The sequence below is a fragment of the Pocillopora damicornis genome, chromosome 1 (genome assembly GCF_964200805.1).
Source record: "Pocillopora damicornis chromosome 1, jaPocDami1.2, whole genome shotgun sequence".
Lineage (NCBI taxonomy): Eukaryota > Metazoa > Cnidaria > Anthozoa > Scleractinia > Pocilloporidae > Pocillopora > Pocillopora damicornis.
The window spans coordinates 16,203,950-16,231,449 of NC_142670.1; the positions used below are offsets into that span (position 1 = coordinate 16,203,950).

At 37.3% G+C, this 27,500-nt stretch overlaps 1 protein-coding gene and 1 long non-coding RNA gene across 2 annotated transcripts in view; both read right to left on the reverse strand.

The window, feature by feature from the left end:
• The window catches only part of LOC149052323 (uncharacterized), a 95,326-nt gene that overhangs the window by 44,496 nt on the left and 23,330 nt on the right, over positions 1 to 27,500 (reverse strand). The gene's annotated exons all lie outside the window — the stretch shown is intronic.
• LOC149052326 (uncharacterized) overlaps positions 27,177 to 27,500 on the reverse strand; it is a 5,377-nt gene continuing 5,053 nt past the window's right edge. The window contains exon 4 of the long non-coding RNA XR_016182746.1: positions 27,177 to 27,500. This exon is cut by the window's right edge and continues 1,085 nt beyond it. This is a non-coding gene — a long non-coding RNA (uncharacterized LOC149052326).

A 27,500-nucleotide genomic window follows, 5' to 3' on the forward strand; every position in this document is an offset into this window, starting at 1 on the left:
ACACAAAAAATTATGGGTCAGTGAATTGAACAGAGTTAGCCACTATTCAACAAAACTGCCTTCTAAGTTATTTTAAATGTGGCTAATCTTAGCATATAAACTTTACTAATTATGGGGAGCCTAAAGAGGGCATAAAACGCAGACTAGAAAATCATCTATCTGCCCAGAATAATGCATTAACAAACAGGTTGCGTGACGACAGTCAAAGAAATAGGAATAAAAGGAATAAAGTTTGGTAAATAGACTGTCAGTTAATAAAAAAAAGTATATTAGATATTTAATGATCTTGTTCACTCCTTCAGTTTTTACAGTAACTTTATAACCATGCTTTTGTGTTTTAAATCTGGAAGCTCAGTAGATTCTGTCATATCGATCATTGTTAAAACTGTCTTTGTTTTGATGCTACTTTTCGACATGGGAAAAGTGTGTCGGACAAAAATATTCACCAAAACCTAATTAATTCTTTTCCAGCTTCAGTAATGACAGAGGATTAAGTTTAGATGACAAAACTAAGGATTATGTTGACAGAAATACCGAAGGTCAAGTAAATTCGTTACATGAGGTCACACAACTTGGGTAATATTCATCGTGAAAATCTGCGTATTTGAGCGGTCAAACTAAAAAATTTATTTCTCAAAAACTAAAACATATTTCCACAAAAAACCTACACCACAATCATTAGGACATATTGGGCTACCAAACATGAAAGTAGGAGTGAAGGCAAATTTTGGGTGACTTGCCGCTGTTTGCCTGATACACGTTGACATTAGCTCTTAATTTTCTTTAAATTGAGCTGCCGAGTTTAAGCACCGAAGCATTTGCAAACCAGATGCATTCCTAGACTGTCGATAGAATATTGAATCATTGTTCTAGCAACGATCGGACCAAATCTCGTGGATTCCGTCAATTCTATATTTGAACGGCAGAGAGCTTTTTCTGTGTTTATATATTCTCATCTAAACACGAAGGGAAGCTGGGAGAATTCAAGAAGGTTATGCAAACGTTAGACTCAATTAAGGCTTTGCATAGCTTTAGAAAGTATCCAAAAAAATTATTGTCTATTCATGTTACCTGTTTATTTTCTGTAACGAACTTATCCAAGATTTAGAATCAAGCGCGAGCGGACGAACTCCCTTTTCCTAGCATGGAAGATGTAACCCTCCAGTGGCTACCCAACCTTCCTCCCCGCCCCTTCCTTCCACCCTAATGCTCGAAGGCTAATTAGTCTTAGACCTAATGGCCTGAGTGGATACATCATAAATTTTGTCTGATTGATGAATAAAAAGCCTAGCCTTAGCTATTGATATTTTTTAAAACAATGATACACTTTGTGACTTCGGTGAATATGTCTGATCATTGCAATGTTGTCACTGTCACAATTATCCCTGTAAGTCTTTCGTTGTCCCTGCTCATCGTCCCTGTACATTGCCTGCATGATTAAAATTAGAAAGAATAGCCTTCACTGTTGACTCACAGCCTTCCTAGGTCGATATTGTTCATAAATATGTCTTTTGGCAAATTCTCCAACTGGTTGTTGTCCAATTGCCTGTCAACAAATGACGACAGTTAGTCTTCAGGCGCATTACTGATATAAACGTATTATCATTATCATCAATATCTTCAAGTGACAAGAAATGTTTTTGGTAAGAGCCCATGTTACTCATAGTACAGCAACGTATTTATATTTTCAGGTAAATCTGTCAACTCCATCATTTAGTTTCGCTTATCAGGCGCAAATGTCTTTTAAGACATCCATCCGTAAGTAACACATTCGTCAATCTATTACTTTCCACAGGAAAGATTTCAATGTCGGCATGGGAAACAACATGATATTCGAGTTTCTTAAATGGGCTTTTCCCTACCATTATGAAATAAGGTGAAAACACAAACAATAGTTTATGCAAAGAGCATTTGAAATAGCTTAGACAATTTTCGTGATTTTGCCCTTTTGGTGATTGAATTCTAAAAGTTCAATCCGAAGTTCCCTGTGATGTATGTAGCGAACGATTTTTCCTGAACCGAGCGATTTGATAAAATATCCTTGTTCAAGTGTTGGTTCGACCTTATCAAAAGTGATAGTCCATAAAAAAGAAGCCAGATCGAAAAGCTGCGGACAGACAGACAGGCCCACTGATTAGGCTCAAATTTTGCATATAAACTTGGTTTTGATCATGAAAGAGATATTTTAAGATTGAAATCTATTTTTGTAAAGAATTGCGGCTCAAGGCCATTTGGAGACCCTCAAGAACATGGAAACGAGGCTGGTTAAGAGAAACTTTTCAATGTCTGGGCTTCCTTTGTTTTCTCGTTTTTGTGTCTTTTTTATTATTATCATTATTATTTCTACCATAAAACAAGTGTACAATTCTTCCTCTTTGGTTCGAATAGTAAATTTAGTAGAAAAAAAAAATGAAGTGGTTGAACGCGCTATTCAATTTACTTAGTTTTAGTTGTCGTAATATTCCTGAAAAATACCGTAAGTTCAGAAGCTTGTAGTACTGTTCATATGTCGAGTTAGAACAATTTGATAGTTTCTAAAATAACAGCTGTCAGAGATTATTTGCTACTGTTAGTTCAGGGCAGGGCAACTTCAATGCACTGCCACATCTCCCAGTAGAATATGGTTTCTGGAGCTTTAAGTCGCAGTCTCTCTAGAAGCGGACCGGTGCATTTCGGTTTAAAACAATTGATCTCTTTCAAACTAGTCCCATGAATCGGTCTTAGTCTAAAAGAATACGAAGCAACCTTGATTTCCCGAAATAATGAAAACTAAAATTTTCCCGTGCGAAAATCCGTTCTGCGCTCGAAGGCCTATTTTTTGATTAACTATCATGAATGGCTCGTTTTTTCATAAAATTCTTGTTTGAAGAACTTTTTCGCTTCGCACATTTAGATCGATAAAAAAAAACAAATCATGTAGTTTTTTTTATTTTTAAGTGGTTTTTGACACTGAAAATTATTTTTTCGCTTAACACCTATTTGCCTCTGCTGCCATGACCGTAAACATGCAACTTTCAATCTCGCCTCTGCTTAAAAGTCCAACTTGTTCCCGATGACATTTTTATTCAGAATAATTAAAATAAGAGAGAGGGGTATGTAAATTAAAAAATATATTGTGATTTCGGTTTAATTTTTTTAGCAGAGCGGGTTCATTTTTGAAAATTACCAACAACACTAAAACAGCATTTAGAAGGGAAAATTCTCAATTCCATCCGCCAAAAGTTGACTCTTCGCCCTAAGCGACCTATTGTTTTCTTTATCACTCAGAGCTCAAATGAAAAATGCAGGAAATGCCACTTTCGAGACGCTAGATTTAAAATCTTCTGTAAGAGCATGCTCCTAGATTCATTACTTTAGACGGCCTTCGGCGCTCGGTGTTATCTCCTCGTGCGTTCACCTTAAAAATCTCACGCTACACCTGGAGGATGTCAACTTCTCGAAGAAATCGGAATAAATTTACAATTAGATGATCAATAACGTACAATAATACCCACCAGCGCTACGCTCAAAAATACAAACGTATGAACAATTCATCTGCGGAGTGACGGTGGCGACGTTATTCGTAATTTCATTTATCGCTACATACGTGCATTCCATGTGGCCACAGAGTTTGTCGGATGTGATATATATTACTACGACCCTTATAAAGCCACTATCACACGACAACGACGCATTTTTTAGGAAAGATGGCTTCAAATCAGACTAACCGTTTTCAGAGCCTAAATTTATCAGTAGAGGAGTTCATAGACGGACAGGAAAATAAAAACACCAAGAAAAAGACTAAACGATATGTTGCTGTTTTCCATGAATTTCTTGTTTTGAAAGGCGGAACGAGGCAAATGAACTAATGACTCCTCAAGCGCTGAACAAGTTTGTCAGCGAGTTCCTTATAACGGTTCGCAAAAAAGAAGACAACTAGGAATACGAGCCTAATTTCTTAAGGGCATTCTTCGCTCTTCGCTAGCTTTGAGCGCCATTCGAAGAAAAATAAACTATGGACTTTGTCTTATGAAAGACGTCCAGTTCGAGCAAACTCGGAAAGCGCTTCAGTCAAAGCAAAGGGATCTAAAACGGAAAGGCATAGGCAACAAGCCTAATGCTTCTGCTGCTTTAAGTGAGGAAGATGTTCAAGTTCTGTTTGAAAAAGATCTCTTGGGAAGTTCCACGGTAGAAGCGCTTTTAAACACGGTATGGTTCAACAATACAATCCATTTTGGGTTACTAGGCTGCGAGGAGCACAGGGAAATGTGTTCAAGGGGAGACGTAAAACTTTTTTCAAAACTTTTACAGGGTTGGAGTACCTCAAATTCAATGAAAGAGAAACCAAAACTCGTTCAGGAAACCATCCACGGAATGTAAGAGCCATTGCACCGAAAATGTTTGCTGTGCCGAATGACCAGAAATGTCCAGTAAAGGTCTACGAAGTCTACGCAGAAAAGCGACCCGCGGAAATGAAAACCGACGATGCACCGTTTTACTTTGGCAATAAAGTAATGTTAAATCTGGAAACAACGACGTGCTGTCAACTGATGTCATGTATGCAACTGTCAGGACGAAAAAACGTTCAAAGTATTACTAGCTACTCTACCGTCTCACAGAAACAACAGTTGAATATGTCTCACACTCTCACTGGAACGTTTGACTCGCCATGTTTTAGTGAGCAATGGAATCAGATGGCCGCTCGCATAAATACGAAATGTAGAGGAAAGAGGAGGACTCTTATTCACAGACTTCAGAAAACTAGTTTGTTTTGAAAACACAAAGATGGCCCAATTAGTCTATCATTTCCCACAAAAAAATTATGGGTCGGTTAATTAAACAGAGTTAGCTATTGTTCAACAAACCCGCGTTCTAAGTAAATGTGGCTAATCTTAGCATATAAACCTTACTAATTATGGAGAGCGTAAATAAGGCATAAAACGCGGACTAGAAAATCATTTATCTGACCAAAATAATGCATTTACAAACAGGTTAGGTGACGGCAGTGAAAGGAATAAAGTTTGGAAAATAGACTGTCAGTTAATTAAAAAAAAGGATATTAGATATTTAATTATTTTGTTCACTCCTTCATAAAAAGGAAAAAAAGTGGCGTTCTTGTTGTGAGAGGGAATCGAATCGAATCGAATCGAATCGAATAGTAAGCCTATTTAGAGAGCGCAAGCGCTACCACTGCGCCACAATGATCCTTACAAATTTTTCTTTAACGATCTATTTAGCGCACGAATTTTCCTAAACCGATACATGTTTCAAGTAAAAATGTGTTAATGCAGCTTTATTAGGATATAACCCAAATATGCGATATCACCCACGCATTCAAACGGCTGCTTTGAAGGTCGGATTCCATGCGTTGCTCTTACACAAATATTCAAAAAGATTCCAAACTTACAGCCAGGACAGCCGGGTATTGTTACTGAAAATGCTTGATGGTAAATTCTTCAACTCGTTGTTGTTCAACTGCCTATCAAAAATAAATGAATGTATTTTGAATTACATGGTATACAACAAAAACGTTCAGAGAATAAGAGTGCCCTAAAAAAAGTTATTATTTCTGTTCTCATGCTCTGATAGAAAGGCCTAAAATAAACTCACAATTATTACAAAATAATCTGTTTATATGGGGATGTCACATTTTTTCCTTTTTTTTTTTAATTTTTTATCTCTTCGTCCAAACGAGAATATTTAGAGGAAAATTGAAACACAGACCTAAGTACTGAACCACATAGAATATTCTTGACTTGTTAATGAGGCTATTTAAGGAAGAGGAAAAGGTTCAAAGAGCGAAATTCTATCCCAGAATAATTCCGTTAGCAAATTTCCTTACAAATGTTTCTTTGATAATCTATTTCGCGAACAAATTTTCCTGAACTAATGCATGTTTCGAATGCCATGCGGCCACTCTAGATGGGTATTACTACTGAAAATACCTGATGGTAAATTCCTCAGCTGGTTGTTGTTCAACTGCCCATCAAAAATAAGTTATTGTATATTCAATTGCATGGTATAAAACAACAAAGTTCAAGGAACAAGAGTGCTCGAAAAAAAGTTGTTACTTCTCTTCACAAAAAAAAAAGGACAAAACAAAACTAAAAGCCAAAGCAAGTAAAACCTTCCCTCTGTGCAAACAAGCAAACAAAAACATACGAACAGGGAAAGGTGTGGGTACCATTTTGTTTCCGGTTCACGTAACATTTCTCAATCATGATCTACTCGCTAGAATGTCCAATTAGTTTATTTAATTTATAAGAATTTTATTTTTAACATAGATACCTTTTTCCTTGTAGGAATTGAAAGACTCAATTAATTTTTAACCTCATCATTTGTCACTTAATAATTTAAGAGTTATTTATTAGCTTGATTTATCTCAGTGCTCTTAGCCCATGCTCCCACGAAAATGCTTTGAAAGAAAGAGGGAAAAAATTGCTATTTCTTTTTCCCTTGTCTTGGTAACCGGGCTTTATTTTAACCGCACGCGGAGGAGCTCGTTTCAGCTTCCGACAGTTGATCATCAACAATCGCCTTTGCAACAAAGCCTCGTTTCATAATCCATAAATATTTTTCTCGGGCATAGTCTAAACGTGTCACCTGACCTTATAACTGAGTAGTATCTAGTGATATTATCAAACTAATTTTCCCCAAATTCAATGCCTTCCGTTTAAATCCCAAATGCCAAAAATTAATTAATTAATTTTCATATACATGCATCCACTTTATTTCAGCACGATAATACTTTAAGCTGATGCTTATATGGTCTTGTATCTGAGTACTAGGTTTGCAATAATTTACAAGTTACTGAAATACTGAATACTGAATGTTTAATACTGAAGCCATTAGAAATATATAAAATCGTCATTTCTTAAATCAAAGGTTCAGGTGGATGTCGCTTTGAAATGAAAGTCTCTTAGTTCGTGAATCTTGCTCAGTTTCAAATCTCTAGTCCATCGTTCATTTTTGCTCTATGCGAATGTTTGAATGTAATTGTATTCCAGAAAATAGCACCCCTTGTAACTAATAGACTGTTCTTACATATAATCGCGGATGCCTTTAAGAAAAAAAAAAAAGATATCTGCGCACGCCGTTTTAAAAACACAACCACACGCTGCATAGCAATAAATCGGTTAAACTGTTATTTCCTCTCGTGAGTCGAAGGAAGCAAGTACAATAAAATGAGCGTCATTTAATTTGAGTACTTAACATGGTCTCGGATAAAATTTATTTGCAAAAAGTCATCACAAAGAATCAAAAACGCCGAAGTGTGTCAGTATTTTCCTTCAATCTAACTAAGAGGGGATCTCAGTATCTAAGACGTCCAGTTCGAGCAAACTCGGAGAGCGCTTTAGTCAAAGCAAAGGGATCTAAAACGGAAAGGCATGGGCAACAAGCCTAATGCTTCTGCTGCTTTAAGTGAGGAAGATGTTCAAGTTCTATTTGAAAGGATCTCTTGGGAAGTTCCACGGCAGAAGCGCCTTTAAACACGGTATGGTTCAACAACATAATCCAGTTCGGGTTACTAGGCTGCAAGGGGCACAGAGAAATGTGGGGGAGACTTAAACTTTGTCAAAACTTCCACAGGGCAGGAGTACCTCGAATTCACTGAAAGAGAAACCAAAACTCGTTCAGGAAACGATCCACGGAATGTAAGAGCCATTGCACCGAAAATTTTTGCTGTGCCGAACGACCAGAAATGTCCAGTAAAGGCTTACAAAGTCTACCCAGAAAAGCGACCCGCGGAAATGAAATCCGAAGACCGGATGCACTGTTTTACTTTGGCAGTAAATAATGTAAAATCTGGAAACAACGACGTGCTGCCAACTGATATTATGCAACTGTCAGGACGAAAAAACGTTCAAAGTATCACTAGCTACTTTACCGTCTCACAGAAACAACAGTTGAATATGTCTCACACTCTCACTGAAACGTTTGACTCGCCATGTTTTAGTGAGCAATGGAATCAGATGGCCGCTCGCATTAATACCAAATGTAGAGGAAAGAGGAGGACTCTTATTCACAAACTTCAGAAAACTAGTTTGTTTTGAAAACACAAAGATGGCACAATTAGTCTATCATTTCCCACAAAAAAATTATGGGTTGGTTAGTTAAACAGAGTTGGCTATTGTTCAACAAAGCCGCGTTCTAAGTTATCCTAAATGTGGCTAATCTTAGCTTATAAACTTTACTTATTATGGAGAGCGTAAATAAGGCATAAAACGCGGACCAGAAAATCATTCATCTGCCCAAAATAATGCATTTACAAACAGGTTAGGTGACGGCAGTGAAAGGAATAAAGTTTGGAAAATAGACTGTCAGTTAATAAAAAAAAGTATATTAGATATTTAATTATTTTGTTCACTCCTTCAGAAAAAGGAAAAAAAAAGTGGCGTTCTCGTTGTGAGAGGGAATCGAACCCAAGTAAGCCTATTTAGAGAGGGCAAGCGTTACCACTGCACCACACCGAATACTCACTAAAAAATTTCCTTACAAATTTTTCTTTAACGATCTATTTAGCGCACAAATTTTCCTAAACCGATGCATGTTTCCAATGAAAATGTGTTAATGCAGCTTTATTAGGATAGAAACCAAATATGCGATATCACCCACGTATTCAAACGGCTGCTTTGAAGGTCAGATTCCATGCGTTGCTCTTACACCAATATTCTTGACTTGTTAATGAGGCTAATTAAGGAAGAGGAAAAGGTTCAAAGAGCGAAATTCTATCCCAGAATAATTCCGTTGGCAAATTTCCTTACATATGTTTTTTTGATAATCTATTTCGCGAACAAATTTTCCTGAACTAATGCATGTTTCCAATGCCATGCGGCCACTCGAGATGGGTATTACTACTGAAAATGTCTGATGGTAAATTCCTCAGCTGGTTGTTGTTCAACTGCCTATCAAAATAAGTTATTGTATGTTCAATTGCATGGTATAAAACGACAAAGTTCAAGGAACAAGAGTGCTCGAAAAAAAGTTGTTACTTCTCTTTTCAAAAAAAAAAAAAAAAGACAAAACAAAACAAAACAAAAAGTCAAAGCAAGTAAAACCTTTGGTATCCCTCTGTGCAAACAAGCAAACAAAAACTAACGAACAGGGAAAGGTGTGGGTACCATTTTGTTTCCGGTTCACGTAACATTTCTCAATCATGATCTACTCGCTAGAGTGTCCAATTAGTTTATTTAATTTATAAGAATTTTATTTTTAACATAGATACCTTTTTCCTTGAAGGAATTGAAAGACTCAATTAATTTTTAACCTCATAATTTGTCACTTAAAAATTTAAGAGTTCTTTATTAGCTTGATTTATCTCAGTGCTCTTAGCCCATGCTCCCACGAAAATGCTTTGAAAGAAACAGAGAAAAAATTGCTATTTCTTTTTCCCTTGTCTTAGTAACCGGGCTTTATACTAACCGCACGCGGAGGAGCTCGTTTCAGCTTCCGACAGTTGATCATCAACAATCGTCTTTGAAACAAAGCCTCGTTTCATAATCCATAAATATTTTTCTCGGGTATAGTCTAAACGTGTCACCTGACCTTGTAACTGAATAGTATCTAGTTATATTCTTAAACTAATTTTCCCCAAATTCAATGCCTTCCGTGTAAATCCCAAATGCCAAAATTAATTAATCAATTTTAATATACATGCATCCACTTTATTTCAGCACGATAATACTTTAAGCTGATGCTTATGTGGTCTTGTATCTGAGTACTAGGTTTGCAATAATTTACAAGTTACTGAAATACTGAATACTGAATGTTTAATACTGAAGCCATTAGAAATATATAAAATCGTCATTAATTAAATCAAAGGTTCAGGTGGATGTCGCTTTGAAATGAAAGTCTCTTAGTTCATGAATCTTGCTCAGTTTCAAATCTCTAGTCCATCGTTCATTATTGCTCTATGCGGATGTTTGAATGTAATTGTATTCCAGAAAATATCACCCCTTGTAACTAATAGACTGTTCTTACACATACTCGCGGGTGCCTTCAAGAAAAAAAAAGATATGTGCGCACGCCGTTTTTAAAAACACAACCACACGCTGCATAGCAATAAATCGATTAAACTGTTATTTTCTCTCGTGAGTCGAAGGAAGCAAGTACAATAAATTGAGCGTCATTTAATTGAGTACTTAACATGGTCTCGGATAAAATTTATTGGCAAAAAGTCATCACAAAGAATCAAAAATCCATGGAACAAATTTGAGACATTTTGGCAAGTCACCCAAAATTCGTTTTCACTCCTACTTTAACATTTTGTAGCCCAATAAGTCCTTATAATTGTAGTGCAGCTTTTTTGGGAAAATATATTTCAGTTTTCGAGAAATGACTTTCCTCTTTCGACCGCTGAAATATGCAAATTTTCACCGTGAATATTATCCGAGTTGTGTGACCTCGTGTAACGAATATGCTTGACCTCCGGTATTTCTGTTTACATAATCCTTTGTTTTATCATCTAAACTTAACCCCCTGTCACTACTGAAGCTGGCAAAGAAAGATTTAGTTTTTGGTGAATACTTTTGTCCGACATACTTTTCCTTTGTCGAAAAGTAGCGTCAAAACAAAGACAGTTTTAACAATGACCGATATAGCAGAATCTACTGAGCTTCCAGATTACAACAGACAAAAGGATGGTTATAAAGTAGCTGTAAAAATTTCCTTGTGTATTTGTGTTGTTCTATCTTGACACGAACTTAAAGTCCGGCAAAATTTACTTGCTAGCGACTATGAAATATACATGGTGTGCTTACCTATCGCCACCGTTTACTGGCATAAATCTCTACAATTTGTAAACAAATCTAACATAACACTCTTACTTTGTTTATTTATGATTTTATTTGCTGTTTCGATTATTATAATATGCCTGGGTATTGCTGTTTGCCAGGAGCCTTCATTTTGCGTTGTGTTTTCCCCTTCCCCATTTATATCATAGGCTAGTCACGCAATAATTGATACCGACACAAATGAATATTTACCCTGTATAAAGATTTTTGTTTATGTTGCATAGAAAATATTAGAATATATGCTTTATGAGGTCACTAATTGCTGTTTTAGTGCCTGCGAAGCAGTTAAAAGCGGGTTGTTGCTTCAACGCTATTGAAATTTATAGTATTCTGACAGGAAAGCAAAGCGTGATGCTCCGGGGATAAAATCTTTTAGGGGACCTTTTTACATGATATCGGAATGAGTTTTGTTGAAGAACGAGTTCATCCCGGTTGTCACATGATACCAGAGTCATATCTGTATGAATCCTCTTGGAGCGAGGGAAGCATAGAAAAAGACAGAAAAGGACATAAATACTTGTTTTTAACAGGCTAAATTATCTTGAATGTAACCGCGGTATGAAATTCATTTCTTTCCGGAACGAAACTCATTTTGGAATTATGTAAAAGGTACCTTAGGGTAGGCCCTTCCCGGTTATACTAGCAATTTTTTTGGCATTTTGTGGTTAAAAAGCATTTTTTCACACTTTTTCTTCCAGTATAACATCGATTTACGAGCAAAAAAACGGTGCTACCATGGGGAGTCCAGTTTCCGCTGTTATTGCTAACCTGTACATGGAGGGTTTCGAAGAATAAGCGATAAATACATCATCCTACGAGCCTAGGATCTGGTGAACAATACCTTTACCATCTATCAGACGTAGATGACTTCTTACAGTATTTAAACAGCCAGCAGCCTTCCATCCGCTTCACCATGGAGACAGAAAAAGACAACAAACTCGCCTTCCCAGACACCGCAATTTTAAGAGAACCTGACGGCAGCCTCACCACCAGCGTATACAGGAAGCCTACGCACACCGATCAATACTTAGCGCATGATTAACACCACCCTCAATCACGAAAGCCCGGTATTGTTAAGTGCCTTTACGAGCGCGCCAAACGTCTCGTAACAAAACCCTCCATCATCTCCGGGGAGAAAAAACATCTGTCATCTGTTCTGGTCTCTAATGGTTATCCTTTTTCTTTCTTGCAGAAACAAGAGACATTCGACTCGCCCGTACCGAGACCTCCGCCGTTTCAGAGCATGCCCACAACACCGGACACAAGCCACTCTGGAACGAAGTACACTTTATTGATCGTGACCTTTATTACTACACCCGCAGGGTCATAGAGGCAATTCATATAAGACTTCACCCTAACAACATCAACAGGGATAGTGGAATAGAAATTTCAGAAGCGTGGATGCCCACGATCAAAAAACGCAGCAACAGGAGAGCCGTGCGACAGCGGACCGCCGAGGGAGCAAATTACTGAGTGAACAGCAAGGATCGAAATGCACCTATTAGAGCTGTTGAAAAACAACTAGTCACAGCAGAGCACCATGCTTTATAAGATCACGCATGACCAGTCGACCTCATCGCCTGAAGAAGACTAGCAGTATGGAGTCGAAACGTCTCAATCTACACCACACGTGACTACATCGTAACAAAAACTTAGCTTCTATCGTTATTCACCACGATGGATAACCACAACCTTTTCAGCGACTATTGAGCTTGAAGCTCGAGCTTGCCGCTACTTTTGATGTTGGCAAACATTTTGTGAAAGCCACGCATTTTTCGGAGGGTGATGGTCCTTTTGCTTTTGCTTGTTAAGTGAAACTAAGCACCGTTTCCCAAATTTATCAAGCTCCTTATTTCCCTAACGTCCTTGCAATTGCAACTATAGAAGCGGAGGAAGACCTAGATCAGGACGTAACAGCACTCGAACGGAGTGCGAAGGCTTGTGTTGAGCCGGCAATTAAGTGGATTCTGAGAAAGTTTAATGTCGATCTTTATGATGTAGTGGTAGCATTCAAGGCTGCCAGACTATTCTGCCCCGTTAGGATCCAGTGGCTTAAGCCCACAAATGCATTAGTAGAGTCCCTGAGAGCATTCCCTTTCCCGGATAGTGATGCTATTACCGACGGTCTCAAAGCCGAGCTTCCTACCTATTTGGCTGCTGCTGAAGATGTTGTTATCCCGACTGATAAGTGTGCTGATACGTGCAGCACACTTGAGACAAATTTTGATGTGATTTTTTGGTGAAGAGAAAAAAGTTTTTTCAGCGTTTAGTAGCTAGTATAGAAGGGCTAGGTCCCTTTATCACCGTGTGCATAATTACCCGTCCCGCTAGACGACGGGAAGCCAACAAAGTGCTTAGACATTACTATATAAAACTCTGCCTCTGTCTGGATATTTGGTAGCCTATTGACCAATTCCAGATCGAAACATAAGTCTGACGGGACGCGTAATTTTGCACAAGGTGGTAAGTATAGCCTACATACCGGAGCCAGGTTGCATGAATTTTTCAGACATCTTGAGCACCATCTGTGATACACGCTTGCCAATCCCCCTATCGGCTTTCTGAATCGACTTAACCCTACCTTTATTACGGCCGCACTCTTCTTTAGACACTCCGCCTCTACTATTGGAATCACGACTCCACCCAACACCGAGATTTGATCTGAGTGGGGCAAATTGTAAAATCATCGATATCTTTTGGCGTCTCAAAGATGCCGGCACCCGACAAAATAATTGAAAACTTGCAACTCCGCAAGTGACTTGAAATGTCTTTTTGACAACTACACAAGGGAACGACTAGGGATATGCAACTTCGGTCATCTCGATAACTAAACCCACAAGTTTCACCAGCGAACGACTTAAATGAACAGCAAATCTCTATATTATCATGTAAGATGAGACACTTATACAACAGATAAACTAGCTAAATCAGCATATAGCTTGTCAATCAGATTAGCTTTTGTAAACATTCTTTGACTTCCGCCGGCAAAGGAATCATAGATGCATCTGGACATTTTAGTTCTCTGAATGCAATAATTCCTGGAAGGTTTTTCTAGATATCATGCAAATAGGAAAAAAAACCATCTTTTGATATTTCGGGGGTTGTTTCATCTTTGAATTTAAATATATGTGTCACACTTGTCATACAACTAATATAATGAGATGGAGTAGATGTATGAACACCATGTGTATTTCATAGTCGCTAGCAAGTAAATTTTGCTGGACTTTGAGTTGGTCTCAAGATGGAACAACACAAATACACAAGGAAATATTTTACAATAACTTTATAACCATGCTTTTGTTTTTTAAATGTGGAAGCTCAGTAGATTGTGTTGTTAAAACTATCTTTGTTTTGATGCTACTTTTCGACATAGGAAAAGTATGTCGGACAAAAGTATTCACCAAAACCTAAATATTTCTTTTCCAGCTTCAGTAATGACAAGGAATTAAGTTTAGTTGATAAAACAGAAGTTGATGTTGACAGAAATACTGAAGGTCAAGTAAATTCGTTACATGAGGTCACTCAACTCGGATAATAGTCACGGTAAAAATTTGCATATTTGAGCGGTCAAACTAAAAAAATTATTTCTCGAAAAGTAAAATATATTTTCACAAAAAAACTACACCACAATCATTAGCACATATTGGGCTACCAAACATGAAAGTAGGAGTGAAAGCAAATTTTGGGTGACTTGCCGCTGTTTGTCTGATGCACGTTGAGATTAGCTCTTAATTGTCTTTAAATTGAGCTGCCAAGTTCAAGCACCGAAAAATTTACAAACCAGATCCGTTCCGAGGCTGCTAATAGAATATTTACGGCAAAAAGAAAAAAAAAGGCTAAAATCCTTTTTTTTCCTTCATTGTTGTAGTAACGTTCGGCCAATGTCGGCATGGGAAACAACGTGATATTTGAGTTTCTTAAATGGGCTTTTCCTTACCGTTGTAAAATAAGGGGAGAACACAAGCAATTATTATATTTTATGCAAAGAGCATTTGAAATAGCTTGGACGATTTTCATAATTTTGCCCTTTTTTTAATTGAATTCGCAAATTTCAATCACAAGTTCCCTGTGATGTATGTGGCGAACGATTTTCCTGAACCGAGCGATTTGATAAAATTTCCTCTTTCAAGTGTTGGTTCGGCCTTATCAAAAGCGATAGTCTATAAAAAAGAAGCCAGATCGAAAAGCTGCGGACAGACAGGCCCACTGATTTGGCTCAAATTTTGCATATAAACTTGGTTAGGGGTTTTAGTTATGAAAGAGATATTTTAGGATTGAAATCTATTTTTGTAAAAAATTATTGCTCAAGGCCATTTGGAGACCCTCAAGAACATGGAAACGAGGCTGGTTAAGAGAAACTTTTTAATGCCTGGGCTTCCTTTGCTTTATCATTTTTGTGTCTTTTTTATAATTATCAATATTATTTCTATCATAAAACAAGTGTTCAATTTTTCCTCTTTGGTTTGAATAGTAAATTTCGTAGGAAAAAAAAAAGAAAGTGGTTGAACGCGCTATTTGATTTACTCAGTTTTAGCTGTTTTAACATTCCTGAAAAATACCGTAAGTTCAGAAGCTTTTAGTACTGTACATATGTCGAGTTAGAACAATTTGTTAGTTTGTAAAGCAACAGCTGTCAGAGATTATTTGCTACAGTGAGTTCAGAGCAGGGGAACTTCAATGCACTGCCACATCTCGCAGTAGAATATTCCGATAAGGTTTCTGGAGATTTAAGTCGCAGTCTCTCAAGAGGCGGACCGGTTCATCTCGGTTCAAAAAAATTGATCTCTTTCAAACTATTCCCATGAATCGGTCTTAGTCTAAAAGTATACGAAGCAACCTTAATTTCCAGAAATAATGAAAAATAAATTTTTCCTGTGCGAAAATCGGTTCTGCGCTCAAAGGCCTAGTTTTTGATAGTATTAACTATCAAAAATGGCTCGTTTTTTCACAAAATTCTTGTTTGAAGAACTTTTTCGCTTCGCGTATTTAGATCGATCATTTAAAAGAACAAATCACGTATTTTTTTTATTTTTCAATGCTTTTTGACACTGAAAATTATTTTCTCGCTTAACATCTATTTCCTTCTGCTGCCATGACCGTAAACATGCAACTTTAAATCTCGCCTCTGCTTAAAAGTCCAACTTGTTCCCAATGACATTTTTATTCAGAATAACTAAAATAAGAGAGAGAAGTATGTAAATTCAAAAATATTTTGTGATTTCGGTTTAATTTTTTTAGCCAAGCGGGCTCATTTTCGAATATTACAAACAACACTGCACGAAGAGCGGACTTAACTGTATATGAAATTTACGTATACAACTTATGGTTGACGCCTGAATTGAGCACTTTAAAGCTTCTTTATGCTTGTTGATGCCATGAAACAGCATTTAGAGGAGAAAATTCTCAATCCCATCCGCCGAAAGTTGACTCTTCGCCCTAAGCGACCTATTGTTTTCTTTATCACTCAGTGTTGAAATGAAAAATGCAGGAAATGGCACTTTCGAGACCCTAGATTTAAAATCTTCTGTAAGTGCATGCTCCTAGATTCATTACTTTGGACGGTGTTATCTTCTCGTGCGTTCACCTTAAAAATCTCACGCTACACCTGGAGGATGTCAACTTCTCGAAGAAATCGGAATAAATTTACAATAATACCCACCAGCGCTACGCTTAAAAATACAAACGTATTAACAAGTCATCGGCGGAGTGACGGTGGGGCCGTAATTTCACTCATCGCTACATACATGCATTGCATGAGGCCACAAAGTTTGTTGGATGTGATATATATTACTACGACCCTTATAAAGCCACTATCACACTGACAACGACGCATTTTTTAAGAAAGATGGCTTCAAATCAGACAAACCGTTTTCAGAGCCTAGGTTTAGCAGCATAGGAGTTCATAGACGGACGGGAAAATGAAAACATCAAGAAAAAGACTAAACAATATGTTGCTCTGTTCCATGAATTTCTTGTTTTGAAAGGCGAGACAAGTTTCTCAGCGAGTTCCTTATAATGGTTCGCAAAAAAGAAGACAACTAGGAATACGAGCCTAATTCCTTAAGGGCATTCTTCGCTAGCTTTGAGCGCCATTCGAAGAAAAATAAACTATAGACTTTGCTTTATGAAAGACGTCCAGTTCGAGCAAACTCGGAGAGCGCTTCAGTCAAAGCCAAGGGATCTAAAACGGAAAGGCATGGGCAACAAGCCTAATGCTTCTGCTGCTTTAAGTGAGGAAGATGTTCAAGTTCTGTTTGAAAGGATCTCATGGGAAGTTCCACGGAAGAAGCGCCTTTAAACACGGTATGGTTCAACAACATAATCCAGTTCGGGTTACTAGGCTGCAAGGGGCACAGAGAAATGTGTTCAAGGGGAGACTTAAAACTTTGTAAAAACTTCCACAGGGCAGGAGTTTTACTTTGGCAGTAAATAATGTAAAATCTGGAAACAACGACGTGCTGCCAACTGATATTATGCAACTGTTAGGACACAAAGTTCAAAGTATCACAAGCTACTCTACCGTCTCACAGAAACAACAGTTGAACATGTCTCACACTCTCACTGGAAAGTTTGAACCGCCATTTTTTAGTGAGCACTAGAATCAGATGGCCGCTCGCATTAATACGAAATTTAGAGAAAAGAGGAGGACTCTTATTCACAGACTTAAGAAAACTAGTTTGTTTTGAAAACACAAAGATGGCACGATTAGTCTATCATTTCTCACAAAAAAAATTATGGGTCTGTTAATTAAACAGAGTTAGCTATTGTTCAACAAAGCGGCGTTCTAATTTAGTCTAAATGTGGCTAATCTTAGGATATCAACTTTACTAATTATGTAGAGCGTAAATAAGGCATAAAACGCGGACTAGAAAATCATTTATCTGCCCAAAATAATGCATTTACAAACAGGTTAGGTGACGACAGTCAAAGTTATTATTTCTGTTCTCATGCTCTGATAGAAAGGCCTAAAATAAACTCACAATTATTACAAAATAATCTGTATATGGGGATGTCACATTTTTCCTTTTCCTTTTTAACTCGTGAATTGCGTGCATGCGCAAGAGCGAGTTATAGATACGATGTGGGGAATGGCATTCGCTCGCTCGCTTGCTCGCTCGATTGGTCGATTCCTGTAAACTTTTTTTAGATTTTAGGCTTTTGAGTGCATTTGATAGTTTTTGGCGAGCAATAAACAGACGAAATGGCGACCTTTGTTGCTAAGAATAGTGGTGGGGTGAAAAAGAAGCCAATGATAATCTTAAAAGAGTTTTTTTTTTCGTTTTAGTTTCAACAAGCGGCGCCAGCGACTGGCAGGCATGCAAGGATTCACACTGAAATAACAGAACAACCTTCGTTTTTCATAAAATTGTAATTTACAGTCCTTCAACTTGAAAACAATCCGAAGATTCATTGAAAATATCACTTACTGCGAAGCGCTCGGAGTTTACAGATGTTCAAAAGCTTTTTCTGTTATGGCGTGAGATTGAGGACAAAATTGATCATTACGTTTCGTCGCGTGTGTTTTTCCTGTGTGAAGCAACAAAAGATGCCGGCGACTGACGAAATAACAAGTTAACACGAAAATCAAATAACACCTAAACAAACAATTTTAGCTACCGATTTTCAGTGAATTTTTAAAGAACAATTTTCTTGTAAGTTTCAAGACAATTTGAAGATTCAACATACATACAACGTACTAAAATGTGAAAGTTACACACCACATCATTGATAAATAGGCCTGAAATGAAATTCTAACTTGTTATTGATTATACGTCGCCTAGCACGTGACTTAAATCTACCCAGGCGGAGATCCAAAATGACGGTAGCAGGCTTGGCTTAGTTATATCACTCAAAACTCGTTCCCGTTTGTCTCATTTGATAAAGAGGGAATCGTTAATGTTTTCATTAAGACAGTATTGCCTTGATTTTCTAATATTTACAACGAAAGACAGTAAATTTCTCTTTTCACCCACATTTACTTCCAACCTTTTCTTTTGAACCAGAAACAAAAATGATTGACGTTTAAAACACATGACATCATCCACCTTGTCAAATGTAATAGCATGATCATTTCAATTGTAATGCCTTCTTATCCCAACGTTACTTTGTTTCTTTGCTACGTTAGCGAACACTGAACTACTGCACGTACTCTAGATATGACAATCAACCACAAAATTCCCTAAACCAGATAACATTAAACATAATCTAAAAAATCATGTGTCAATTTACGAGTTTGCTCACAGAGCACTTTGATTTTTCTTTTTAAATTTTTTGTCCCTTCGTCCAAAAGAGAATATTTATAGGAAAATTGAAACACAGACCTGAGTACTGAACCACATAGAATATTCTTGACTTGTTAATGTGGCTATTTAAGGAAGAGGGAAAGGTTCAAAGGGCGAAATTCTATCCCAGAATAATTCCGTTGGCAAATTTCCTTACAAATGTTTCTTTGATAATCTATTTCGCGAACAAATTTTCCTGAACTAATGCATGTTTCAAAGGACATTTCATAGTCCAAGTGTTAATGCAGCTGCAGCCATGCGGCCACTCTAGATGGGTATTGCTACTGAAAATGCCTGATGGTAAATTCCTCAGCTGGTTGTTGTTCAACAGCCTATCATAAATAACTTAATGTATTTTCAATTGCATTCTATACGACAACAAAGTTCAAGGAATAAGAGTGCTCGAAAACTGATAAAGTTACTTCTCTTCTTAAAAAAAAAAAGACAAACAAAACAAAAAGCCAAAGCAAGTAAAAGCTTTGGCAACCCCTGTGTGCAAAAAAAGCAAACAAAAACAAACGAACAGGGTAAGGTATGAGTATCATTTGGTTTCCGGTTCACGCGACATTTCCCAATTATGATCTACTCACGAGAATGTCCAATTAGTTTATTTAATTTATGAGAATTATATTTTTAACATGGATACATTTATCTTGTAGGAATTGAAAGACTCAAGTAATTTTTACGCACATAGATTCTCACGTTATACTTTAAGCGATATTTATTTGCTTAATTTATCTCGTTGCTTTAAGCCCATGCTCCCACGAAATGTTAGTACGGAAGCCATGAAATGAAAGTCTCCTAGTTCATGAATCCTTCTTAGTTTCGAATCTTTAGTCCATCGTTCATTATTTTACATCTGGATGTTTAAATGCAATTGTATTCCAGAGAATAACGCCCCTTATAATTAATAAACTGTTCTTTCATAGATTCGCGAGTGCGCACAAGAAAAAAAAATTGTGCCCGCGCCATTTTCAAAAACACAACCACACGCTGCATGACAAAAAAATCGATTTAACTGTACGTCATCTCTTCAGTCGAAGGAAGCGAGTACAACAAATGACCGTCATTTAATTGAGTACTAAACATGCCTCTGATGAAATCTATTTGCGAAAAGTCATCACAAAGAATCAAACTCCGAAGTGTGTCAGTATTTTCCCGCAATCCAACTAAGAACAAATTTGAAATATTTGGGCGAGTCGCCCAAAATTCGTTTTGACTCCTACTTTTATATTTTGTAGCCCAATATGTCCTAATAATTGCACAGCAGTTTTTTTGTGAAAATATATTTTAGTTTCGAGAAATGACTTTTCTTGTTCGACCGCTCAAATATGCGAATTTTCACCGTGAATATTACCCGAGTTGTGTGACCTCGTGTAACGAATATACTTGACTTCCCATATTTCTGTCAACATAGAAAAAGCATAGAAAAAGACATAAAAGGACACAAATACTTTTTGTTAACAGGCTAGATTGTCTTGAATGTAAACGCGGTATGAAATCCATTTCTTTCCAGAACGAAACTCATTTTGGAATAATGTAAAAGGTACCTTAGGGACGGACCATTAGACTTTTGAGGAAGGGGATTTTTGATAATTGTACGGTGTTTTTTCTACCTTTAAGGCTGTGATCGATTTTTTTGGGGCTTGTTACCCAACCCCCCAGCCCCCCCCTCGTACCCCTGATCAAAAATCTAACGGTCCGTCACTCAGATGCTCTCAGGTCCTAGAACTTTTTTTGCGATGACATAATTTGGTAAAGATTAAAATTACTGTACGTCTGCATTTGTTAAACAGACTATTCAATTGCATTCAGAACTCGATGTGTGCACTTCTAGTGCATTGAGTATTCTTTTGTAACATGCTCAAAGATCTTGCGATATCTACTGTTCAAGCTATTGTTTCTTTTCAAAGAGGCATCAGAATTATTTTCGTGTCAAATTTGCAAGCGTTACGACCGATCACGTTTCCGCAACGTTTTAGGACAACTCGGCTTCTATTCCCTATTCAGTTGCTATTAACCTAAAATCCTTAATGTAGAAGATAAACGAACGAAGTTTGAACGGTTAAAAGGAGATATTGGTCAATTTTCAGAATCATGCAAATGATCTTTGACGCGAGCGCAATTGAGCAAACACATGGACTTGCGTTGTTTTTAAGAAGTTGGTGGATGGAAGCTATAGATCTACTCGCGGGTTTAAGGCAATCCGTGACCTCATTGGTGTATAAAAAATGCACTGATATGTTTTTCAAGCCCGATTAACGCCTGTATTTTGAGAATTCTTTCGTACAAAGTATTGAATTTTCAATATGCAAATTAAGGTCGAAGAGAAGGGTCTCCTCTGATCACGCTGGCATGTAAAATATTTCAGCTGAAAATTTCCATATTTTGTCTGTGAACTAACTGAATATAATACATCTTGTAACTTGTAGCAAGATAGAGTTCCCAGAGCTACATTGTTGTAGTCGCTACGCGCTGGACAAAATCTTTGACATTTTACACTTTCGATCGCCGTTCACAGGGGTGGTCTGGTCAAAAATCATTTTTGACTTGTGGCGACGCAAAAAGAGAGAATTGGAGAACAACTAGAGTATTCTTGAAACATGCGTCCTAAACCCTTTTCATGGGAAAAAATAAAAGAAAACTTTTTTCTAACGGGAAGTCGAGAGGACCGCTCTTAGTGAGAGCGGCACTTAAAATCATCTCTTTGTGCTTTATTATCTCACTGGTCAGTCGAATATACTTCCAGTACGTTTCGATGGTAGGGTAAGGCTAAAACCAAGGGAAAAATTAAACATGTTCTAGCTCCGAAAATCATTGAAAGTTGGGCAAACCACGATCCTTTGTCGCTTGACTATGTATTCTTTCCTTTCAGACAGGTTTTGTGCCTTTCAGTTCTGGATTTGCATTGGATTTTATCCAAGCCATTTGTTTCCTTTCTACTCATTTCACGTGAAAGTCTTGTTTAAGTGGTCAACTTCAATTTGTTGGGGAAAATCACCAATGCAAAATCGTTCATAACGGAATTCAGAAAAAAGTTTTTGTTAAAAGTTTTGTATGAGGCTACTTTCATATTCTATTCCATAATACATCTTACACTTTTCTAAACATAAACCTTTCTTTACATTCTTTACATTTATAACCTCAAAATCTCTCTAAAAAGAAACAATCTCTTTGATTCAATGCTGTACACACTTATCATCTACTGAATATTCCTGCCGCCCCTAACAAATTTGAAAAATATATTACACCCAAAAGGCTTTAAAAAGAACACAATGAAAACAACCTTAATTTAAGCGCTGAATGTAATGGATATCAGCAGGGAGAAAAGTGTTCTCCCAATGGCCGGTTTTGTTTCCTATTACAAATCATTATCAGGATTTCTATTTTATGATCGCTAACAAATTTCTGGGTGCCGTTGGTTTAGTTCAAATGCACCTCATCGAGCGCGACAGTAATTTAGGAAGTTCCGCGTTCTGCTTCAGATATATGTTCCCTCGTGGAATATTATTTTTTAAGAAATGAGGCTTCCTCACAGGTCTCATGTTGCTTGTATCCCTGTATCCACTTTATTAGAAATATAGCCAGCAGTAGTTAAATGCAATTACGGTTAGAGAGTCCCGGATATCTCTATAAAAACTTTACAAATTCGTAGGAGTCAGTGAGTCATATATTAAGGTCTTTACCAGTGGTACTTTGTTGCTACTGAGCTTTAGGTAAGATGATTCAGAGACGCTCGAATATTGGATCTGGATTTAGGAAGGATTGGTTGATGGGATTAGTACCCCCTCCTGGCCTCTCAAACAATTTGTTCGGATTAATCAAGTTTGTAAATTTATGACATGCTGTAATACTGATTCATAGACGCTTGGAGATAAATTAAAGGTGCATGACACATTTCTAAACCTCACATTCAGTTGTTGCGCTCAGTTCAAGTGCTTTGACTTCTTATTCAAACTAGGCTCTCGTGTTCTAATCAAATAACAGGTGTCACTGGGCTGTTTGTTTTTCGTTTTTTCTATTTCTTTTTTTTTTCTTGTTTTGTTTTGTTTTTTCATCCCTTCATTCAAAGGATAATAATCAGAAGAAAACTGAAACACAGACCTAAGCTCCGAATTGCACGGATATTCTTAACCTGATAATTAGGCCAGTTAAGAAAGAGAGAAGGGTCTACGGGGGAAATTCCATCCTCGAATGATTCCTTTTAACAAATTTGTTTACTTTTTTTTTCTTTGTGGACAGTCTATCACGGAACGAATTTTCCGAAACCAATGCATGTCTTAAAGGACATTTCTAAATCCAAGTGTTAATGCCGCTTTCTTTGGATAAGATGCGACAGCACCCACGCATTGAACTGCCTACTTTCAAGGTTGGATTCTGTTTAATATATTTGCCTCTCTTTTGTGCCGGCCTCATGTATTTTTTTAAACTTTAAAGATCGTATGCTCGTAAGACTGTTTTTAACAATCTCAACTTTTGTATTAAAAAGGATTTTAGGTCAATTGTCGCCCATTTCTATATTAGCGCAGTCATTAGAGTGGTCATTTTCTTCGTGAATATAATAATTTCGGCAAGAGGAGAAGGAATTTCGTCCATAAAATGTCGTCTGCGGTACGTACTTGAGCAACCATTTCGAATCCTTGTTTACCTACTACAAACTACGTGATCACACAGCTAAAAAGATCTATTACTAGGGCTGCTCATTTTATAAAGAGAAATTAACATTTCGGGAGACGAGGAGTGGCACATAGGGGGAGGTAGGAACAAGGGTACTGTGCATCAGCACTAGAGGAAAGAAGGCATCTAGGTCACTTGGAGATAAGGCATTATTGTATGTTCGGTATATTTGGATTTAAGGCGTCTTTTGCAAAAATAAAGAAGCGTATAAACTTACAAGTCCGATAACCTGGTGTTTTTGCTAAAAATGTCTGATGGTAATCCCTTCAACTGATTGTTGTCCAACCGCCTAACAAAAAATCATTTAATCACATCATTTAGTACGTTACACCAGTTAAGGAAGGTCAAGAAACACAGAAAATGCTTGTAAACAGACTGTAAGCGTCAATAAAGCAATGCCTCCTTTGTAGTTGCAATAAGAAAACGAGCTATATTGTAGAACAAAATGACTTTGAGGGTTTTCTATTAGAAGCATTGAACAGTCCGCTGAACACTTTAAAAATTCCTCTCTACTCCCTCTGTATCTTCCAATCACCTATTGTTATAATACATAAGGCTTTACCGTGCGAACTGATATGAAGCGTAGACCACTTCATGAGTCAGGCGACGTTTATTTGTTTTCATGAGGGTGGGGGGTAGGGTAGTTAATTAAGATACCAAAAGAAGTAGGAAAGGGAAAAATAATGAACTAATAATTAAGAATGTGTGGAATAGACAGACGTTGGCAGAGAAGAGTAAGGACAATTTTCTCGTGTTACGACTGGTTTGCGGCCCAGTCTGGGTTTCCATAAGTTAGTTTTTAACTTGTGAATTGCGCGCATGCGCAAGAGCGAGTTATAGATACGATGTGGGGAATGGCATTCGCTCGCTCGCTCGCTCGCTCGCTCGATTGGTCGATTCCTGTAAACTTTTTTTTAGATTTTAGGCTTTTGAGTGCATTTTATAGTTTTTGGCGAGCAATAAACAGACGAAATGGCGACCTTTGTTGCTAAGAATAGTGGTGGGGAGAAAAAGAAGCCAATGATAATCTTAAAAGAGTTTTTTTTTTCGTTTTAGTTTCAACAAGCGGCGCCAGCGACTGGCAGGCATGCAAGGATTCACACTGAAATAACTGAACAACCTTCGTTTTTCATAAAATTGTAATTTACAATCCTTGAACTTGAAAACAATCCGAAGATTCATTGAAAATATCACTTACTGCGAAGCGCTCGGAGTTTACAGATGTTCAAAAGCTTTTTCTGTTATAGCGTGAGATTGAGGACAAAATTGATCATTACGTTTCGTCGCGTGTGTTTTTCCTGTGTGAAGCAACAAAAGATGCCGGCGACTGACGAAATAACAAGTTAACACGAAAATCAAATAACACCTAAACAAACAATTTTAGCTACCGATTTTCAGTGAATTTTTAAAGAACAATTTTCTTTTAAGTTCCAAGACAATTTGAAGATTCAACATACATACAACGTACTAAAATGCGAAAGTTACACACCACAAAATTGATAAATAGGCCTGAAATGAAATTCTATCTTGTTATTGATCATACGTTGCCTAGCACGTGACTTAAATCTACCCAGGCGGAGATCCAAAATGACGGTGGCAGGCTTGGCTTAGTTATATCACTCAAAACTCGTTCCCGTTTGTCTCATTTGATAAAGAGGGAATCGTTAATGTTTTCATTAAGACAGTATTGCCTTGATTTTCTAATATTTACAACGAAAGACAGTAAATTTCACTTTTCACCCACATTTACTTCCAACCTTTTCTTTTGAACCAGAAACAAAAATGATAGACGTTTAAAACACATGACATCATGCACCCTTGTCAAATGTAATAGCATGATCATTTCAATTGTAATGCCTTCTTATCCCAACGTTACTTTGTTTCTTTGCTACATTAGCGAACACTGAACTACTGCTCGTACTCTAGATATGACAATCAACCACAAAATTCCCTAAACCAGATAACATTAAACATAATCTAAAAAATCATGTGTCAATTCACGAGTTTGCTCGCAGAGCACTTTGATTAAACATGCCCAGAAGTGGCCTTTTCGAACGGTGCCACATAGCTGCATGATACCGGTGTACAAATGTATGTAATATTTTCCGCAGCCAGCCGTAAAATTGTGCCTTATTTACCGATAATACTGGAGGTGGGGAAACTAAAACACCAACAAAATCATTTTAATTTATTTGCCTAAATTGCAAAAAAAGAAAAAAAAAAAACGCAGGAAATGGCATTTCCGAAACCCTAGATTTAAAAATGTTCTGTAAGAGCATGCCCCCAGATTTCTTAGTTTGGACGGCCTTCACCGCTCGATAATTATCTCCTCGTGCGTTCACAAAAAAGTTTGACGCTATACCTGGAGGATGTCAACTTCTCGATCGGTATATTTTTACAATATGATAACTAGGCGAACAATAACGTGCAATAATAACCACTAGCGCTACGTTTAAAAATGCAAACGGTTCATCGGCGGTGTGACGGTAGCGGCGAGATTCGTAATTTCGTTCGTCGCCATATACGTGCATTGCATGAGGCTACAGAGTTTGTCGGATGTGATGTGATACATTATTGCGAACATTATAAAACCATCAACACGATGATAACGAGACTTGTGAAAATCATAATTCCCCGCGATGGATATTCGATTAGATAAACTAAAAGCAGGGAATTAGACAGGAGTACCGATCGTTACGTTTAGCTTTTCGTAAATACTACGAATACGTTTCGGTAGCTGGGTATGGGGCGTATCGCGGTGCTGAAACCACACGATACAGACCCGTATTCTTCGAGAACACGGACATATCCGGACGTACCGTGTTCCAAGACATGCGATGTGTCCACCGAGTGTCAGGAACTTTATTCGTTCCAATTCGGAATTAACCCGTCGCATGGAAAATCCGATGTCAGGATACGTCATTGAAACGCGGCGTGTGGAGACCTGGAAATTTCCTTATACTTTCAGATTTGCCGCAAATAATGGCGTACCATATACGAGCGCGCGGTCAGTCAAATTGTGTCTTTCTTTCGTGTCTTTCTAAAAATTGTCTTTTCCATCGTGAGAACAGTTTCACTAAGTATTCTTTTCCCGAAATTCTACGGTACTAGACGAATCGATCTGTATTCTAGAACCCGATTTTCCACGGTAATACGAGAATCGCGTAGTATTCAAGAACCCGAAGTTCCACGGTACTAGACGAATCGGTCTGTATTCTAGAAGCCAGTTTTCCACGTTACTATGAGAATGGCTTGATATTCAAGAACCCGAAATTTCTCGATACTCGAAGAATAGATTCGTATTCTAGATTTTGATATTCCACGGTACGAGAAATTTCACTCGGCATTCTTGATCCACACTACATACTATCAGGTGTTTTTGGAAAAAGCAACGAATTCTCCCGATAATTCTGCATCCTCTTACTGGTGTATTTTTCTCAGAACCTTTACTCTAAAACAATAAATTATTTAATATCTAATAAATAATACTCAGAATGGCCAATTTACAGAATCTATTCCATCATGTGATGACTAACAACTAAGTCTAACCTTATGCACAAAAAGGGAAGAAATTTGGATTGTGTGTAATAATTAAATATACTAAGCTACAAGTGCTTAATGTTTGACATGGATGGAAGCAACATTTTCCATATTTACATAAATCATTACACCATGACAATAATTTTAGTATCATAAAAAGACATTTTTCCATCAGTCAGATATGAAGACAAGAATAACAAGAAGAAATGTCTATACTCTAATATTAGAG